General features: G+C 48.1%; 1 protein-coding gene across 10 annotated transcripts in view; it reads right to left on the bottom strand.

The window, feature by feature from the left end:
- LOC120916544 (MOB kinase activator 2-like) overlaps positions 1-21431 on the bottom strand; it is a 303463-nt gene that overhangs the window by 280884 nt on the left and 1148 nt on the right. The gene's annotated exons all lie outside the window — the stretch shown is intronic.

The raw sequence follows: 21431 nt of genomic DNA, 5'->3' as shown, positions 1-21431 counted from the left end.
CTTTATCAGAGGTAGAAACACCCTTTGTTGTGCTGTGTCTAACCTCATGCCGAGATATTCCAACTGCCTTGTGGGCTGGAATGCTGATTCTCGATTTAGGACCCAGCCGAACCTCTCGAGGTACTGGACCGTGAGGGCCACTGCTCGTTCCAAGCCAGGAAACGAGTGATCTATGACTAGGAGGTCGTCCAGGTACGCTAGGATTGTGACCCCTTGGATCCTTAGCTTGGCTAGGATTGGAGCTAGGACCTTCGTGAACACCCGGGGGGCCGTAGCCAACCCAAAGGGAAGCGCCACGAATTGGAAGTGACGCGAAGCCACCATAAAGCGTAGAAATCTTTGATGTGGCTGATAAATTGGAACATGAAGGTAGGCATCCTTTATGTCTATGGATGCCATGAAGTCGTTCTTCTGGAGTGTGGCAGCTGCTGACCGCACGGATTACATCCGAAATGAGCGGACCTTTAGGTATGCATTTACCATCTTTAAGTCCAAAATTGGCCTGACATCCCCGTTGGGCTTTGGGATGATGAATAGGTTGGAGTAGAAACCCAGCCCCTGTTCTAGGACTGGTACCTCTACTATTACTTCCTGGGAGAGTAGATGATTTAATGCAGTCATTAATGCGGCTCCCTTCTCCGGATCGTTTGGTACCCTTGACTCCTGGAAATGAGGAGGAGGAAACCTTAGGAAGTCTAGTTTGTAGCCCGTAGCCACGGAAGACCGTACCCATCTGTCGGGAATGCTGGCCTCCCAAACCTCTGCAAAGAGACGCAGTCTTCCCCCCACCTTCATGGGTGGGGGCGCCCCTTCATAAGGCCGGCTTGGGGGCTGGCTTTGCTGGCTTGCGAAACCACTGCCTCTTGCCTCCGGCGGCCTGTCCCTGCGACTTGTTATTAAAGTTTGATCTTGCAGGAGGCCGTCGATACTGTTTGGTATTGGAGGGCCCCTGCCCAGGGGAGTACTGTCGTTTAAACGCAGGCCCCTGAAACTTTTTCTTGGTAGGCAAAAGAGTACTTTTGCCGCTTGAAATGGTCTGAATGTATTTATCCAGGTCTTCTCCGAAGAGTCGTCCTCCATGGAAGGGGAACCCTACCAGGAGCTTCTTGCATGGGGGCTCTGCCTCCCAGCTCTTTAACCATAAGAGCCTTCTCATATGGATAAGGGATAACGATAAACGTGACGCTTGCTGGATAGAATCCTTAATCGCATCTACCGTAAAGCGTATGGCCCTAGGGACATCCGAAAATTCTTCTGCCTGCTGGGCAGGAATAAGTTTAAGCATCTGCTTAGTTTGATCCGATAATGCTTGTGCAACCCCAATCGCAGCCACAGCTGGCTGCACTACTGCGCCTGCAGTAGTGAAGGAGTTTTTAAGTAGCGTTTCCAAGCGTTTATCAACCGGATCCTTGAACACCTGTATGTTTTCTACCGGGCATGTTAAAGATTTGTTAACACATGAGATGGCTGCGTCCACCGCCGGGGTTGCCCATCTCTTGGAAAATGTATCTTCCATAGGATATAAGGCAGAAAATCTTTTAGGTGGTAAAAATATTCTATCTGGCTTAGTCCAGTCTTGGAACATAACTTCCTCTAGCACAGGATGGATCGGAAAAACTGCGTTGTTTTGAGGCGTTTTTAGTGAGCCCAACGCTGAAACCGCCGATACTTGGAGATCTGGTACTGGCAAGTTGAATGCTCTATGGACCAAGTCCGTTAAGGCTTGAACCCACCAGCTCTCCCCTTGGGAGGCTGCCCCAGACTCCTCCGTATCCGGATCCTCGAACCTGTTTGGTCCTTGTCCAAGAGGTCGTCCAATTCCCCTGCGGAAAGGACCTCCTCCTCTGAGGGTCCACGCTCGGGCGACGGAGATCTATTCCGTTTTCTGCCCCGCATAGCCTTGGCTATCATTTTTTCCATTCTTTTTTCCATCTCTTTTAAAGAGGTGGACAGTACCTCGTCCGTGACCACCCTAGGGTTGGACTGACCCGTGACAGCCCCAGCCCCAGATCCCGATGGTCCCACCAAGGCTCCCTCTGGGGAAAGCAGCGGCATAACTTTGTCCGAGACCTCAGACTCTCTGGGGGAATCCCCACCTCTTGTACCCTCTGAACCAGATGCCATGGTACAATACCGAGGTACGCCCGCTAACTTATCGGTGTTTTGGAAATATAAATAGTTATTGCCAAAAAACCTTTTGGGGGATAAAAAATGCCTTCTCTCCTTTTAATGGTTCTTTTTTTTTTTTTTTTTAAACCAAAGAGAGAAAAAAACACTCTGTCCCCCTTAGTAGTATTGCCAAAAAACTGCCGAGATGGAAAAAAGGCTCCAGAACAGTCTTAATGAAGACTGTAATAATCTATTTTGGCCACTGTGTGTCCTCGGCGCCCCGTGCTGCCGCTCTGGTCTGTTCCTCTCTGAGTTCCAGCATATACTGAGCTGGGAACGAATGGAAGGGCCGCCCCTTCCTTTAACATGCTGGCCCGCCCTTCCCCCCTCAGCAAACGGCACGAAATTGCGCCCATATCACGGGGACGCGCGCGCGCCCGCCGGCGGGGGGGGGGTGGGGGCAAGGAGACCACACGAGGAGGCAGTTTGTCCTGTCTCCAGGAGGAAGAACCGTGGCAGCAATCGCCTGGAGGCTTTGCAGGTAAGCACAGCTCTCTTACACACACATCTCAATGCTTTACAATACTACCAGGGAGGTCACCTTTTATGGGGAATACACATAGAGTCATCCTATCTTTAAGACATGTGACTCACTTTGCCAGATGCAGCGCATAACTTTAGGCATGTCCCACTGTGATCCCCCCCCAGAAAACCTGCTGCGAACCAAGTTCCGCAAGTTTTCCCCTCACTTACCTGCTCCATGCCGCAGGACTTTGCACAGCAAGAGGCCCAATCTTCCCCCATCTCCGTGGGGCATTGACCTTCAGGCCCTGGGTTCCTATGAAGGATCCACTGTCCTGGGCCCATATAGCACTCTGGCAACAGAAACATTATGCCCCCAAAGGTTTCTAAGTTCTGGGCCCAGGGTCCAGCTCTCTAAAAAGAAAAGCATTATGGGCTATACCCCATTGGTTTGGGGTCCGGTTACTGACCACTTTAGCGCTGAGGCCCTTGGACAGAACCGGTTAGCCCACCTTAATCCCAAGGATGTGGAGGCAAGCTAAACCATGACCAACACCTAAGACACTGGCGTAAAAACTGAGGTACTCCTCCTATGGGAGGGGGTTATATAGGGAGGGGCACTTCTTGTTTGAGATTGCCAGTGTCCATCACCTGAAGGTACTCCATATAACCCATATAGTAATGAATATGCTGCTCTGTGTCCCGTGATGTACGATAAAGAAACATGCAGCAGTTGGCTGCCCTTAAGCTGGCCTCTGGAGGGCATCCTGCCTCAATGGAGATGTACCTCCTCCTCCTCTCAGGCACCCATGTAGAGTCAGTGACCTCATCATCCCCTCCCTCCTTGTCACTGGAGCAAACCTGGCAGTATGCTGCAGCTGGGGGAACATGACTGCCAGTTTGTTGTCCTTCTTGGGCACCCCCTCTGTCTGGGCTCATGTTACTGCCTTCCTCAAGCTGGGTACCATCATCCGAGCCTTCAAAACGATGCGCATCCGACTGCAGCACGTATCCAAACACTGTGGTCAAACAGTTCGGGGGACTCCTCCGTGCATGATGTTGGGGCTAGGGAAGGAGTAACTGATGACCATGAGCCGATGGAATACGGTACTTGCATTGGCAGCCAAGGTAGCCTGGGTGACAGAGGATGATGAGGACGGCTTGGTCATCCACCAAGGAATGGCCTGCAGTCAGCTTTACCTGCACACCGTCTTAATATATTGCAGCTTAGCTCAATCAACTGCCTGCCTGTATTATTAGGAAGAAACATGGATGGTCTGCAGTCAGCTTTACCTGCACACTGTGCCCAGTATACTGACTTAATATACTGCAGCGAGAATAACAGGAACACTCTGAAGTGAGATCTAGCTAAACTGAATACAATAAAAAAAAAAAAAAAAAAAAAAATTGTATTTATTTTTTATATATATATATATATATATATATATATATATATATATATATATATATATATACATATACATATACACATACATACATACATACATACATACATACAATGCCTGGGATGCATAATACATCTACCTAAATCGCCTGCCTTTTCCCTCTCTAACGGAAATGACACTCAGACTATCTCTCTCACAACGCCGCAACACTACACAAGGCCGAATACGCAGGCGGCCTTATATAGTGTGGGGTGTGTACTTGGTCCCTCTGAGACATAATTGGCCAGAGGCACCATGCCTTTGGCTAATTATGACTCTGTGCCGACGGCTCTGTGATTGGCCAAAGCAGCCAGACACTATTCAACCAAAACGTTTCCACTTGGCTCCTTTTTGTTTTTTTCATTTGATGTTGGACATTACTAGGCATGAGCAAGGGTGCGAGTAAAAAATGAGTTCGACTCGAACATCTGTTTGATTTCGAACATTATGGGCTGTTCACGCCAAATTCAAAAGGCGCGCCACGGCCCATAATACACTGCATCATCGCAGTGCATTGCATATTTTTTTCTGTTCAGCCCGCAAGCTAACCAGATACGGGCACTTTTTGGGTATTTTAACAGCTGGGATGGCTGTCAAAATACTATAGTGGAAAAAGAGTGAATACCCTGCGCTGCCAGTATTAGTTGAATGGTAGCTGCTAACACGGCTCGTATGAGAAAAGCAGAGAAATAAAAAAAAGTGGTAAATGTATAGCGCTTAAAAGGACTCTCTCTAATGACAATCAAAATACCAAAACACACAAAGCAATAATAAATAGATTGTGTAACAAAAATAATAAAAGTCCCTTTTTCCAAAAGGAACAAACACTGTGTTACTAACAAGTGATGCAAAGTGAACTGATTAACCTGTTAGTTAGTGACAAAACATGAAAATATGATCAACTGCTGTTGAATACAATAGTTCACATACACAATGAAGACAATCAAACAAATGAGTGAAGAAATAATAATGAGTCTCTTTCCTTAGGAAACAAACGATGTGCTGCAGGGTGAACTGTTAACCCTTTAAATGATAATAGAACATAAACTGGTATGACCGACTGCTATTGGATGAAGAGAGTTCGCATATATCAAAAAACAAACAGTCAATCAAGTGAATGGATAAAATAAGTGACTTCTTCAATGTGTTATTCCCACCACCGAAAGCAATGCAGGCTTACCGGAACCCGATGCCTTAAGGTGACATACGCCACCGAAAGGTGTCATAAAGGATCCTTGGCAGGGCGACACGTTAGCCGGTCATCAAATCCTCTGTGGGATGGGTGAATGGAGACAAACTGGGAGCTGCGCTGGAAATGCGATCCCCAAATTGATGTTCTCACAATGTGTCAATGGTATAAAAGATAAGAGAAAGAAGTGGCCACATATCGTAATCCCGTTTGTAGAAAAATATTAAATATGGAGTTACTTACCGGTAACGTCCTTTTCCAGGAGTCTTTCAGGACAGCCACCTTAGAGAGATCCCGGCTCCTCCCCTCTCAGGAAACACCGCCTTCAGATATTTAAGTCTCATCCTCCCACTGGCCCTTCAGTTTATCACGAGCACCTCCGGCCAACTGGGGAGACACAAGAACACGTCATACAACACAAACATTACAGTCTTACCTGACGGTCTTATGTGATGAGTCCTCAGACGTCCAGTACCTGGGTGGGTACCGGTGCTGTCCTTTCTTAGATCCTGAAAATACAAAAAGGGACTCTGACTTTCTAAATTGTCTAGTGCATTCTAAGTATTGGAGAATGCACCTCCTAACATCTAAATTATGGAATGAACGTTCCTGTTCCCTCACAGGATTAGAACAAAAAGTGGGTAAGATGATTTCTTGGCTTCTATGAAATCTTGAAGCCACCTTTGGCAAGAAGGCCGGATCGGTTTTGAAAATAACCCTATCCGGAAAAATTTGAAAATAAGGGGCCCTAATGGAAAGGGCTTCGAGTTCGCTGACTCGTCTTGCCGTGGTAATTGCCACCAAAAACACAGTTTTGAGGGTAATTAGTTTCAAAGAACAGGATTCTAATGGTTCAAAAGGTTATTTTGTAAGAGCCTGTAAAACCAAAGAGAGGTTCCAAACTGGAAGATAAGAGGTTCTAACTGGCCTCTGTCTACTTAGACCCTTAAAGAACCTTGCTATCCAAGGGTCTAACGCTAGCTGTTTCTCTAGAAAAACGCTCAACGCAGAAACTTGTCCTTTCAATGTGCTAAGTGCTAAACCTTTGTCTGCACCTGACTGTAGGAATTCTAGCACTGCCACTGAACTATGAACGTCAAAGGAGCCTTCTGAGCACCAGATATTAAAATGTCTCCACACCTTACAATAGATGTTTTGAGTTTCTATTTTCCTACAATTTAGGAGTCTTAATCAGACGCTCAGAAAAGCCCCTGCCCCTCAACAATGACTCCTCAGAAGCCAGGCCGCCAGGTTCCACCTGTCCACCTGAGGGCAGCAGATTGGACCCTGAGTGAGAAGGTTGGTCTGGGTCGGAAGAATCCAAGGAGGTTCTATTGCTAGGTTCCTTAGAATGGAGAACCACGGTCTCCTGGGCCAATAAGGAGCGATCAAAATGAGGATCGTATTCTCCCCTTGCAACTTCCTCAATACTGCCGGAATCAGGACCGGAGGGGGGAAGGCATAGCACTTTGACAATGCCCAAGTCTGAGCGAGTGCGTCTATTCCCAGCGCTCCGTCCCATCTGTTTAGGGAGAAAAGACTTGTCTTGGTATTGTGTTTTGAGGCAAAGAGGTCTATGCATGGTATTCCCCATCTCTGAACGATCGTGTTGAATACCTCCTGATTTAAGATCCAATCGCATTCCCTCAGAGTTGTTCTGCTGAGGAAGTCCGCTGTCTGGTTCTGATCTCCCTTTAAGTGGGTTGCCGACAGGGACAATACATTGAGTTCGGCCCACTTCAGGATGGCTTCTGCCAGAAGCCATAGGGAGCAACTTTGTGTACCCCCCTGCCTGTTGATGTAGGCTACTGTTGGGGAATTGTCTGAACGGATTCGCACATGTTGCCCCTGAAGTTCCCCCTGAAAGGATCCGAGTGCTAGTTCTACTGCTCTCAGCTCCCTCCAATTGGAGGATCTTTGGGTGTCCTCTTTCCTACAGGTCCCTTGTACCCACTTGGGACCCAAGTGTGCTCCCCAACCTGACCCGCTGGCATCGGTTGTGACCGTCTTGGCCACTGGCAGAATCCACTGGAGACCCTGGGACAGATTTGCTCCCTTTCTCCACCACCAGAGTGACCTTTTGACCTGATTTGGGATGGAGATTAAGGCATCCAAAGAGGTCTGACTGTGGTCCCAAACCTTCAGAATAAATAACTGAAGAGGACGAAAGTGCAGTCCCGCCCAATGTACTGCTGGAAGTGTGGATGTTAGTAATCCCAATCCTGACATGGCCTCCCTGACTGTTGCTCTGCAACCGCAACATGGTCTTGTCCACCTTTAGGACCTTCTCTGAGGGAAGAAAGACCCTTTGGCTCGTTGAGTCCACCACATAACCCAGGAAGGTGACTCTCTGGGCTGGGACTAAACTGGACTTTTCTAGGTTCAGAAGCCATCTTAATTTTTCCAGGATGTCTCTTGCTACCTGAAGATCCTGAACCAATTGTTCCGCTGAGGGTGCAAACAGGAGAAGATCGTCTAGATATGCGACTATTGAAAGACCTCTGAGTCGCAGAAAAGCCAGGACTTCTACCATCACCTTTGTGAAGATTCGGGGGCAAGATGATAGCCCGAAGGGGAGAGCTTTGAACTGCCAATGCAGTACCCGATTCCCAGTCCTTACTGCTAGCCTCAGATATTTTTGATGATCCTCGGCTATGGGAATATGTAGATACGCATCCTTTAGATCGATCGATGCCATGAAGCAGTTTGGCGGGAGTAGCGCTCTGACCGAATAGATCGAATCCATTCTGAATCTCCTGTACTTGACGGAGACATTTAGAGGCTTCAAATTCAGGATGAGCCTGAATTTTCCCGACGGCTTGCGGACCACAAAAATGTGGGAGTAAAAGCCTCTGCTTGTCTCCGGACCTGGCACCTGGACAATCACCTCCTGCTCTTCCAATTCCTGTAAAGAGGATAGCAGAGCGGAGGCTTTTTCCGCACATACTGGTAGGTTGGTAATCAAAAACCTGAGTGGTGGGGGATTTGAGAACTCCAACCTGTAGCCCCGTCTGATGATCCCCAAAACAAATTGGTTTGAGGTGATCACCTCCCACTGTGGGAGGAAGGCCCCCAACCTTCCTCCCACTGTTACCGTGTCACTGGGCCTTTTTGGGCTGTTCAGGAGGGCGAAAAATCGCCGCCCCACGCCCTTTCCCCTTTTGTCCCCAAACCTTCTTTTGGTGACCTGTTTTAGGGGTCTCAGATTTCCTGGGAAACTGAAATTTCCTTTTCGCCTGTTGCCCAAACTTCCTTTTAATGGGAAAGGCTTTCTTTTTGTCAGCCGTCCTATCCAGGACGGCTTCCAGACCAGGCCCAAATAATAAATCTCCGGTAAGGGGTATGCCACAGAGCTTTATCTTAGACGCACTGTCCCCCTGCCACGTCTTAAGCCACAAGGCTCTCCTTGCTGAATTGGTCAGGGCTGAAGATCTAGCGGACATGCGTACTGATTCGGCCGAGGCGTCTGCCAGATAGGCCACCCCTTTAAGAAGCGTGGGAAAAGAAGCAAGGATAATATCCTTTGCTGTATTGGCTTCGATATGCGCCTTGATTTGAGTGAGCCAGAACTCCATATTACGGGCCACCACTGTGGCTGCCATGGCGGGTTTGAGATTTGTCTGTGATGACTCCCAGGATTTTTTCAAAAGGGAATCCATCCTTTTATCCATGGGGTCAGAGAGTACCCCCATATCCTCGAAGGCCAGATCTGTATTTCTGGACACCTGAGAAAATGCTGCGTCTAGTTTTGGAGTTTTATTCCAAACTAAACTATCTTCACCTGCAAAAGGAAACCTCCTTTTTAGTGCATTAGAGAAAAAAGGTTTCCTCTCTGGATCTTGCCATTCTTTCTTAAATGGCATTGACCAACACATCATGGACTGGAAAAACTTTATTTTTCTGTTCCTCCAGACATTTGGTCATGTAATGACAAAACTTTCTTTTCCTCCTGGATACCTAGAGTGGTGTGGATGGCATCTAAGAGCTCCTCCACCTCCTCTAGAGAAAGTTTGTACCTTGAGGCTTTGGAGGACTCCCCGTCCAGCCCCTCTGTATCTGATTCTTCCTGGGAATCAGAAATGGCGCTACCCGCTTCTTCCTCAATGTCCTCCGCTAGACCCTCCGGTTTCTCACCACTACTAGGGAGAAAATCCGTGGGATTAGGTGAAACAACCTGCTGTGCTGGTGGGACACTGCTTTGGGGCTGGGGCAGTTGAAAAGAGGAAAAAAGAGCTTGAAAGGACTGAAAGGTACTAGAAAGCTCCTTAACTGACGCAGCCAGCTCTGCCCCCTGTTCTGCTGTCTGTTCTCTTAAAACATCCCCAATACAACGCTTACAGAGCGTTTTCAACCAGGATTCCCCTAGTGTTGATCTGCACACAGGGCACTTCCTCTTAGAGCAATGGGCTGATTTGCTTGAGGCTTTCTGAAAAGAGAAGCAAACAAAAAGACAGCAGCACATTAGCTGGAGCCCACCAGCGATATACACAGGGATCACCAGGAGTGCCCCCCAGGACCAACCACCACCAGGGTCCCAGAAACTCCTATACCCACCGACCACCAGGAAGGGAAAACACCCGTGGAGCTAACAGGGTATAGGCAGGTGAACACCACCCCAGGGTTCCCTTACCTGCGGCTGGCTGGTGCTTTCCTCGGATGGAGCTGTCTTCGAGACCTCTGTCTCCGACATTGTTGCTCAGCGGAGCGGTGGTCCGTTGTCTCCCTGTTGCTGACACCTCAGACTGGAGAGACTGCACCAGCCAGGGTGCGTGGTCCGCTTTCCTAGGCCGCGTCCGGAACCGGAAGACGCGGCCTCGTGTAGCTGTCCCGCCCCCAACCGGAACTGACGTCGCCCATCCTCCGGACCAGCGAGCTCCAAGCTGGCTGCAAAGCAGGGGGGACCTGAGACAGCCCACAGCGCCACCCTAGGCAGAGAAAAAGACGGAGCTTACACTTTCCCCAAAGAGACGCTGGGATGCACACAGCCGGCCTGAGCGCCAAATTCAAAAATATAAACTTTAGGCAGAAGATCCCAATCTTCTAAAAAATGCCAAATAAAGCCTCAGCTTCCCCAGCCATACGCTCCTGGTTCCACAGCGGTGTCTCCCCACCGGAGGAAACACCATAACTGAAGGGCCAGTGGGAGGATGAGACTTAAATATCTGATTGAAGGCGGTGTTTCCTGAGAGGGGAGGAGCCGGGATCTCTCTAAGGTGGCTGTCCTGAAAGACGATCCAGGGAAATATTTATTTGCAGCGGTCAAACTTACATTTGGCTGAAAAGAAAAACGCTTGTATACAAGTGGGGCAGCAGTGGAGTCCTCCCAGTCCAATAGCAGTCGGTCATACCAGTTTATGTTCTATTACCATTTAAAGGGTTAACAGTTCACCCTGCATCACGTGCTAGCAGCACATCATTTGTTTCCTAAGGAAAGAGACTCATTATTTCTTCACTCATTTGTTTGATTGTCTTCATGGTGTATGTGAACTATTGTATTCAACAGCAGTTGATCATATTTTCATGTTTTGTCACTAACTAACAGGTTAATCAGTTCACTTTGCATCACTTGTTAGTAACACAGTGTTTGTTCCTTTGGAAAAAGGGACTTTTATTATTTTTGTTACACAATCCATTTATTATTGCTTTGTGTGTTTTGGTATTTTGATTGTCATTAGAGATAGTCATTTTAAGCGCTACACATTTACCACTTTTTTGTCAAAATACTATAGCCAAGTGGAAGAGTTGTCCATTTGCGCCGTTTTGCATAGACGAAGCTTGCGGGCTGAACAGAATTGTATGGCCACTTTTTGGCTAGCCATACACATTTACAAGAGAAATCAAATTCCCCTATCCACACTAAATAGTATGGATGTAGAAACCTCCTTTGCCAGTTAAAAACGTATTCAAACTGCCTAAACATTCAAACAAAAGCAGTCACTATTAGTATTAGGCCAGCTATTTTTCACCCAGCTCCTTTTATTTTTTAATCAAAAGGTTATCAAGCCATGTAGTGCCGATTGGGCCACCCCAAATTCGAGCCATGCATCACGCATTTGTTGGAGGTTTAGGCCTATTTTACACGTACGGCTGTGGCAGCGGTAAGAACAGGCAACTGTCACTTTTTACCGTCCCTCCAAGCTGCAAATCTAAGCCGTATACACATACACAGGCAATAAAAAATCCCTCTGTCGCATTTCATGGGCAGTACTGCCTGCCAAATGTGATCTATTCGAAAAATGCACACACCACCCCCCCCCCCCAAAAAAAAAAACGGAAATTTTCAGCCCCTATAGGAGACTTTAAATTGGAGCACCAAAAATGTGCACTTTTAAGCCTATATGACCATCTCCTCCTAGCAACTAGCTTTCTATTGGCTAAATAAAAAACGCTGAAGCCTGAATCAGCCAGAAGAAAAACAAACACACTACAAAATCAGCTGTGTGAAGTTGGCATCCCATGTTTGTAAAACCTGAATACAAATATACCATTCGTTTGTGCTGGTTTGTGCCGCAAAAAATTAGCATTTGTGCCAGTTCGGTTTCTGAGATATTAAACAAACATTCAATGCAAGCCCCACCCACTTTGCACCCCATGTTGCTGAATTTTAAAAACCAAACGCGCCATTCGTTTGGATGCGGAGATATTGTGCATTATAGTTGCTGAAACCCGCCCACTTTGTATCCCAGGTTGCTGAATTTTAAAAAAAACACGCCATTCGTTTGTGCCGCTTTGGTTTCGGAGATATTGTGCGTTATAGTTCCTAAAACCCTGCCCACTTTGTATCCCAGGTTGCTGAATTTTAAAAACAAATGCCCCATTTGTTTCCTGCAAAAAAAAAAAAAAATAAATAAAAACACACAACATTTGAGCTGCTTTGGTTTCAGAGATATTTATGGTATATGTTGTCAAACCACACTGGGCCTGATCCACAAAAGGGATACGCCGTCGTATCCCTGTTTCTATCTATGGAACTGATCCACAGAATCAGATAGGCAGAAGATCCGACATGTGTAAGGGACTTACACTGTCGGATCTTAGGATGCAGTACCGCAGCCGCCGCTGGGGGCATTTCTCGTCGAAATGCCGCATCGGGTATGCAAATTAGCACTTACGGAGATCCACAAAGCTTTTACGCTTCATTTTTTCACCGTAAGTATTAGTTTGCCGTCGTAAAATTAGGGCTGCTTTTACAAAGTGTAAAGTTAGTACACCATGTAAAAGTAGACCCTTCTTTCGAGCGACGCTGTCAAATTTCTTTAAAAAAAAATCTTTTTTTTTTCCCCCCCGACGCAACTTTTTTTCCCCTTCGCGATTCACAAAACTCGGCTTAACGTAAAACCGCGCAAAGCACGTCGGGAAAATAACATCGGGAGCATGCGCAGTACGTCCGGCACGGGAGCCCGCCTAATTTAAATGGGACTCGCCCCATTAGATTAGGAACGCCTTGCGCCGGACTTAAGTTACACCGCTCAAAATTTCTAGGCAAGTGCATTGTGGATCGGGCACTTAGGTAGAGATTTTGCGGTGTAACTTAAATGTCAAAAGTTAAGTTACGTAGGGTTTTTGTGGATCAGGCTCCCTGACTTTACACCTCGTTATTAAATCTTACATAAAACTAGATTGATTTGTTCACGGTTTGTGCAGATTTGGGAAAACTCTCAAACTCTCGCCTGGGGAGTCCAGAATCAACCCTAAGTATTCCAAACGCTGAGTCGGTACCAGGACAAACTTCTGGATGTTCAACGCCCAACCAAATTCTTGGAGGGTCTGGCTGGCTATAGACACATCCACCTCTAATTCTGAGCCAGAAGCTGCTCTCAGAAGAAAATTGTCCAAGTAGCCCACGATAGCAATGCCTCGCTGTCTCAGCAAAGCTAGAATCGGGGCTAGCACCTTGGTGAAAACTCTTGGTGCTGACGCTAGGCCAAAGGGAAGAGCCACAAACTGATAGTGGTCTTTGCCGATTGCAAAGTACAGAAACCTCTGGTGTCTTGCGCAAATTGGGACATGCAAGTATGCGTGCTTGATGTCCAAGGATGCCAGAAAGTCCCCCGGATGGAGCGCAGCCACCACCGATCGAATGGATTCCATGCAGAACTTCCGCACTCTCACAAAGGCATTTAGGGCTTTGAGGTCCAAGATTGGATGTACCCCGTCCTTCGGGACTACAAACAGATCAGAACAGAATCCCTGAAACCTCTCGTCCTGCGGAATGGATAAAATTATCCCGCAACTTAGCAAGTCTTGCACTGCCCCCAATAGGGCACACCGACTAGCCGGAAGGAGAGGGAGATTTGAGGGAAAGAAATTCGATCTTGTACCCCGAAGAGACCACCTTGCAGACCCACTGGTCGAAGAGCAGGGAGGTTCACTGAGCCGTGAACCTGCAAAGCCTTCCCCCACCCATGAGTCGGACGAAAAAAATATAAAAAAAAAAAAAAAACACCCTTCATGCGGTGGCGGGTTTGGTTGCCGGTTTGTTTGGGTTACCCAGGGACATTTCTGTCCCCCAGCTGAGCTTTTGTCAGCCTGGGAGGGTCTACCTGCGGATCCTGACTGACAAAAATATCGCTTCTGCGTGGGAAAGGAAGGAGGGAGGAGAGTGCACTTACCTCCAGTGACATCTTTAATAATGTCGTCCAGCGAGGTACCAAAAAGAAACAAAGGCTCTGGATATCAGGGGGCTGCATCCAGGGTAGCATCACAGACATATACAAGGCCCTAGACCAACTGGTCAGCCAGTCTAACACACTCAGAAGGGAGCTGATGCTCCTCCACAGTCTGGTGCAAAACCTTTGCCCATTCAGTGAGTGTCAGACACCAAGGTTGCAGCCAAAATAGGCCGCAATGCAGACCCTAGCATGGTAAACAGAGCGGGTCACCACCTCGGACCTCCTGTCAGAATGGTCCTTGAACGCAGGGGTCCCCTCTATGGGGAGAGTGGTCACCTTTTTTAACCGAACAACCGGGGGGTCAAACACCGGAGGAGAATCCCATTTTTTCAAAAGGCTGTCCTTAAAAGGGGTAACGGACCACCAGGCGCTGACGGACCACAAAGAACTTCTACGGCTTTTCCCATTTCTTATCAATGAACTTGTCAAAAAAGGACACAAAGGAAAAACCTTTACAGAGCGGTCCGACTTGTGCGATCCAAAAAAGAGACTGAGCCCTCAGTGGATGCCTCTGCTGTACCATCCAGCTTAAGGGAGTCCCTCACAGCACTGTTAAGTGCACTAACAAGTGCCCTGTTCTGCACTGACCCAGGCAAGGGGTCTTCCTCACAAGGAAGGTCCTGGTCCACATCCTCTGATACCCCAGAACCGGGGTCCTGTGCCGCAGCCAGGCCCGAGTCAGAGCATTCCCCATGAGATGGCAGGGGGGAGGGGGCGCTTTGTACGCCCCCCTTACGCCCGCATGCCGCTTCCACCCTGGCAACAAATTATTCCAGGACTGCCGACAAAGTGTCCATGGGAACCGCAGGTGTAGGGGCACCAACTGCCACCTCTGGCCTGTTTGGGGGAAGAAAGACCAGATACTAGACTAACACAGATAGCACTCAGGGACCTATTGAAGACCTGAAAGTCCACCCTCCTTGCTGCACTGACTGGGGGGGGGGGTTACCCAGGGGACTCACCAACCCAGCAAGAGACTGCTCAGCGCCGCTGCCCGAACTCTGTACACAGCATGTATTGTGATGGTAAAGCCGTGAGGTAAAAATCTGTGAGGAAAAGCCAGCACTAGAGGCCAAAAACCACACAAAGTGGCGCCAGACACCTCAGAGGTAGCAGGGCGCGACCACAAGAAAATGCCTGCCCGCAATAACAAATTGTGCCATAGCACGGCCACGACAAAATGTCAGACAATGAGGAATTCCATTGTAACCAGCAGTCATGCAAAAAAGTGGCGACTAAACGCTGTGATGTGGATGAGAAGGGGCAGACCCTGTGGTGCTTAATCCAGACAGTAAGTCTAGGACCAGGGGGAAGATCCCATCTGGGGAATCTTGGTCTTCTTTGGGGCCGGAGTTCTGTTGCCCCACAGAAAAACTGCAGAGTTAGAGGGTGAACAGCCCACGATGTACCAGAGAAGGTCGACAAGGCAGAGACTCGGACCCTGGGAGAGCTGATGGACAGAGATAGAGCTAGGCTGGATTGAGGAAAGCCGAGTATATCCTGGGATTCCTGGATCCCTGAATGATCTGCCCGTAGAGTATGAGAATTTGACAAACTTGGCCCAAATTCTCTCAGACTTTATTCTTGCTTGCTCTTCGAGTCCATGAGGGTGGAAATTACTCCTGAAGCACACCCGAGAGACTCCAGCCTTTCCCTCTCAAGAAACAGACCATCAGTCTCAGTAATGCCGGACAAGGGTGCAGGACTGTCCCCCTGAGAAAGAAGGTCTGGCATGAGAGGAAGAGGTATCGGGTCCCGGAAGCTGAGCTGGGTCAGGAGGGGAAACCATGTCCTGTTCGGTCAGTAAGGTGCCATCACCACCACCTCGACAGCCTCCACTTGAAGCCTTCGTAAGAATCTGAGGATGATCGGGAACGGGGAAAAGGCGTACGCCCTGTTGGAGCTTCCACTGATCTGTCAGCGAATTTATTCCAAAGGCCTGGCTGCAACGGCCCCGAGTGTAATACTTCTTGATTTTGAAGTTGCAGGGGGATGCATATAAATCTACTTTGGGATTGACTTCCAATGACAGGATCCACTCGAACTTCTGCTCATGCAATGACCAATCGTTGTCCAGCTGAGTGCGCAACAGGAAGTCCGCTTGGACATTCTAGACTTCCTGGGGCAGAGTAGAGCTCAGAGTACCCCCCTGTCTCTTCACATACGAGACCGTAGAGCTGGGCGATTTTGGCCGCCAAAAAAAATCTGAGATAAAAAACACACACACACACACACACACACACACACACACACACACACCTCGATTCACGATTCTAATCAAGTTTTTTTTCCCTGATGGATACTGCGCCGGTCCTAAAACATCCTGCCCGCCGCAATCCTGGGAAAAGGCTGCGAGCGGCGTCTGGCCTCACAGCCTTTTCCCAGGATCGCAGCGAGCAGGATTTTTTTTTTTTAGGCGAGGCCACGGCTTCAGCCTAGTCCATGGAGCGCCGGTCCTATGGAAAAAAAAAAAATCATCGATTTGGTCAAAATCTGAATCGATTTGCCCTCGCAACTCGATTTTTTCCCCAGCCCTATGAGACCGCTGTGGTGTTGTCCGTCTTCAGTAAAACTGCCTAGGTTGTAAAGATGGGCATCCCACTTGCCTAGAGAAAATTTTGACCCGCAAAGGGCTCCCCAACCAGCACCACTGGCATCGGTCAAGACCGTGACCCATGAGACGGGGGCAATGGAGTGGCAGGTGAGCAGATTTCTGCACTGGAGCCACCAGAAGAGGCTGTTCCTCACTGAAGTTATGTGAATGGACTGATTGTCATCCCCCGAATTCCATTGTTGAAGAAACCCTATCTGAAAAGGGCGTAGTCTCCCCAGAGACCACTTGACCATGGGGGTCGTAGAGACCATTGTGGCGATAATCTTTAAGCATTGCGAGGCTTTTAGGTGTGAAGAGCTCAGAAATCGCGAGATTCTTCCTTGAATCTTTTCCGGTGGGGGGGGGTTGTACCGTGTCGAACCAAGTACAGTATATCAGGCACTGGACTGGTTCCAGATAGTTTTTCCCCCCCCCCAGAAAAGAAGCAGATGCACCCCCACCTGACACGCCTGGGCAAGCCCAAACTCAAAATGGCTTGGCTGGCTTTCATCCACTAGACGCCTGGCTCTTAGAGGGCTTCTGGCCAATTCTAATATCTCGGCCGGGCCTCTTGAACGCTCAGTACTATGTCTTCTGTGCTGATGCCTTTTCTGATTAAACAGATGCCCAACCTGAGGCAGGAAGCCCCAACCTCCTACTTGAGGCCCTTCAAGGGGATCCTACACCAGGCCTGCCTTGGATGCTGGGTCAGCGAGCCAGGAGCGCTTGGCCGTGACCGAGGACAGCATAGTCCGGACCAACAGTCGGACAAGGTCGATTGAAGCCTCCCCCAGGAAGACCACTGCCAGCTTCAGCGCCTGGATTACCAAGCCCCTGGCCAGTTCTTCTGAGACTCCTCTGATCACATAGTCTACATTCTCCATCCAGACTTCCATGGCCTTGGACATGACTGCAAGGACCAAGGCGGGTTTGCAAGCCATCCTGGCTGACCCATAAATCCTTTTAGGATCTTGATCTATTCTTCTCTCAAGCCCATCTTTGAAGGATACCGCATCTTCCAGAGGAAGAGTGACGCGTTTAGCTAGTCGCATCAGAGCTGCGTCTACGAGGGCAGCGTTTTTCAGATATTTCACTTCCTTAGCCTTAAAGGGGTATAACCTGGGGTAATACCTTGCTCCATTCCTCATCAATAATATCCTTTAATTCAAAAAGGTGTGGAAAATTGGAATGTTCTTTCTCCAGAAGCTTAAAGAATTTCTTCTGTTTAGCCGGGGGAGTAGAAGAGTGTTCCCACTTATGGGCCTTTGACCGCTTTAATTTGTGAAGAAACCAGGGTGAAGTCACAGCCTCCGACAAACTTATCTCCCTCCATCTCACTGTGCGAGGAATCAGGGGAGGAATCATAAGGCTGGAATGGGCCTGGGCCTCGTCAGCCAGGGAGCCAGATAATGTGGTGAACTGGCTCCATGTGTAACATGTACCCCACTCTATGGGGGATTGTTGCACCACCTGTTTGACCAGCGTCTCCATTTGCCGGCTTTAAGCATCCTTTTCCCCCGACCGCCTTTGCATAACAAGGGTCACATAAGAACTTGACTTTCGGGACCCGGGTCCCACAACCCCAGCAGGATCTGTGATCAAAATGGCTGTTGTGGCAGTGGGTGTGGTGTTGGGAGGAGGAATGGGACCATCTCTGATGTTGGGTCCTAGACGGAGAGTCACGTCTGGATCTTGATGAAGAAGGTGGGCATTGCGGCCTGGCAAGGTTCCTGTCATCTTGGACTACGGGGTTAACCCACACGTAGTCTGCCAGGAAAAGAAGGTTTACTGACAAAAAAAAAAAAAAAGCAAATGAAAAAATAAGTCACTTATATAAATAGCGAATTTGCTGGAGTGCTGTTTTGCTTGGTTAACACCTGGTTTAAACTTTTGTTAAAAGAACTATGGCCCAACCTTTTTTGGCCTTAGTTCTCCTTTTGTTCACAAGATGACATATAGCATGTTCTCCTGTGACAAAAAAAAAAAAAATATGCCCACTATATTATGACAGCGCAGAGCCGCACTGCAGCTGGGACAGATCCCGACAATACTGTAGAGATCCACCCTGCCGCCTAATTGACAGCTGGCTCTGCCTCACTAGAGCTCCGTCTGTTCTTCCAGTCAGCGCTAGAGAATCGGAAGGGGGGGGGGGGGTCCCTGTGGGGTGGCAAAACTATGCATGTTAAGTAAAACATCAAGTACAATAGCCACCAAATCTGCACGGACCGCAAACAAATAAATCTAGTTGTATGTAAGATTTAATAACGAGGCGTAAAGTCAGTGTGGTTTGACAACATATACCACTCAATATCGCCAAAACGAAAAGTGGCACAAATGTTTTTTTTTGCAGCACAAACAAATGGGGCATTTGTTTTTAAAATTCAGCAACATGGGGTGCTAAGTGGGTGAAGTTTCAGAAACTATAATGCTCAATATCTCCGCAACCAAAGCGGCACAAACCAGCAGAAACATGGCATGTTTGTTTTTAAAATTCAGCAACATGGGGTGCAAAGTGGGCGGGGCTTGCATTAAATTGAATGTTCAATATCTCAGAAACCGAACCGGCACAAAGGAATGGTATATTTGTATTCAGGTTTTACAAACATGGGGTGCCAATTTCATACAGCAGTCAGGCAGGCCTATACCACATAGTTGATGGTAGATTTAAAAAGGTTTTTACAACCCAATTGTATACTGCAGGGGTGCCCAACCAGTGGCCCGGGGGCCACATGTGGCCCGCAGAGCCTTCTAATGTGGCCCGCGACCTCCTTCTCTGGGATGGCGGGTTGGCAAGCCCATATCCTGATTTGCCAACCCACCATCCCAGAGCATCAGTGTTGCGAATGAAGACGACAGAGGAAGCAAGCGGCTGCGCAGCAGAGCCACATAAGCTGATGCTTCCTGTATAGTGCCGGCTCCTGTCACAAGTGGAGCGATACCAAATGCACTCCGTTTTAACCTGCAGGTTTGGTGCGCTTTCAGACAGTGCACCACACCTGCAGGATATAATAGAAGTCTATAGCAAATTGCAGCTAACCTGCTGGAAAGCCACAGGTGCACTGCGCTGCACCCGCGGTGTGGGTAAATCACAGCGCATCAGTGTGAAAGCAGCCATAGGCCTCTTTCACATGATCAGTTTGACGGAATTGGACCCTCCACTCACCTCTATGGAGCAAATGATGTAAACTGACTTGTGTACGTTTACACCCACCTACTTCCAATCCAATCCGCAAAAAAAAAAAAAAAAAAAAAAAAAAAAAAAAAAAAAACAGAAGGGCATCTGTCCCCTTCCGAATGGCCGGATCGGAGGGCCCATATTGTGGCCCGCGAACGATTACCAATTTGCTTAAAGGGTCACTAAAGGAAAAAAAATGTTTTGCTAAAATGACTGTTTACAGGGTATAGAGACATAAAAGTTAAAGCGGGGGTTCACCCTATCGACGAAAAAAATAAAAAAAATATTTATTTTACCATAAAATCAGGCATTGTAGCGCGAGCTACAGTATGCCTGTCCGGAAATTTTTAACCCCCGTACTCACCTTGTACGCGTAGATCGAAGATACCGGGGAATGGGCGTGCCTATGGAGACGGAGGATGATTGACGGCCGGCTCTGGCGCGTCACGCTTCTCCGGAAATAGCCGAAATAGGCTTGGTCTTCACGACGCGTGCGCATAGCCTGTGCGCAGGCGCCGTGAAGAGCCGAGACCTACTCCGGCTGTCTTCGGGGAGAGTGACGTGCCAGGGCCGGCCGTCAATCATCCTCCCTCTCCATAGGCACGCCCATTCCCCGCGGGAGCCGAAAAATACGATCTCCGATTACAAGGTGAGTCCGGGGTTAAAAAAATCGGGACAGGCATACTGTAGCTCGCGCTACAATGCCTGTCTCGATGGTAAAATCGTGTCGGGGGGGGGGGGTGAACTACCGCTTTAACTGGATTCCTTTTAAAAATTATTAAAAATAGATTAAATTCAATCATATAATGTGCCTCTAGTTTCACTTTCGGTTTTAAAGGTACATACATGAAGTTTCGGGTGAGAGGTGAGTCGGGAAGACTCACAGAACAAAAACAAACAAATCCAGGGCAGTGTTGTTTTTAAAATGAATCTGATTGGTTCTGAGGAGTTTTAGACACACAGTAATGACAGCTTAGACCACCGTGAAAAGCTCCCAGTACCATGGTTATAAGGAAACAGGCAACCAGGAAGTGTGGAGATCACAGCAGAATTACAGCTACTTCAAAGCAAAAACGAACAATAAGGACATGAAACCAGTACTGCAGTAAGGTAAAGGATGCTATTTAGCTAAAAAAAAAAAAATTCCTTTAGTGACCCTCGCTCTCCAAAAGGTTGGGCACCCCTGGTATAGTGTATAGCCAGCCTTAGGATCAGCTTTCAATCTGTACAATCAAATGATAGATCAACCAAAACTATGTAATATCAGGAACTACCTAATCAATGTGTATCCCAATCATGCAGACCCTTGAGCCTATTACACACCAACAGTTTTTTCTTTTGTTCAACCCAGCAGGCTGATTGAGAAAATAATTGACAGCTCAGGTTGAAGCCGCTGTACTAACAATCTGATGTTGGTACATGGACCTCCCCTGCTGTGCTATGGTGTTCTCTGCTATTGTCTGAGAGTGCTGACATGAACCCGGTCAGCAGACTCTTTTTGGTCATGTCCCTGCGACAGAAGCCATCAGAACAGCGGGCATCTGTCGGACCAGCTGCATGTTGGCCGGTTTCCCTTGAACCAGCTGATGCCGCCAGACATCAGTCTGTGTGTACGGGGCTTAACACTCCATAGTTGTTTTTAGACGTAAAGCCCAGAACACGGGTTACAATCACCTTTAGATTTACCAACAACTATGCAGTGTAAGGGCTTTAAAAAAAAGGGAAT

Source organism: Rana temporaria, chromosome 10 (genome assembly GCF_905171775.1).
Source record: "Rana temporaria chromosome 10, aRanTem1.1, whole genome shotgun sequence".
NCBI lineage: Eukaryota > Metazoa > Chordata > Amphibia > Anura > Ranidae > Rana > Rana temporaria.
Note: the sequence above shows the minus strand (reverse complement) of the source record. Positions and strands in the feature narration are given on the sequence as shown.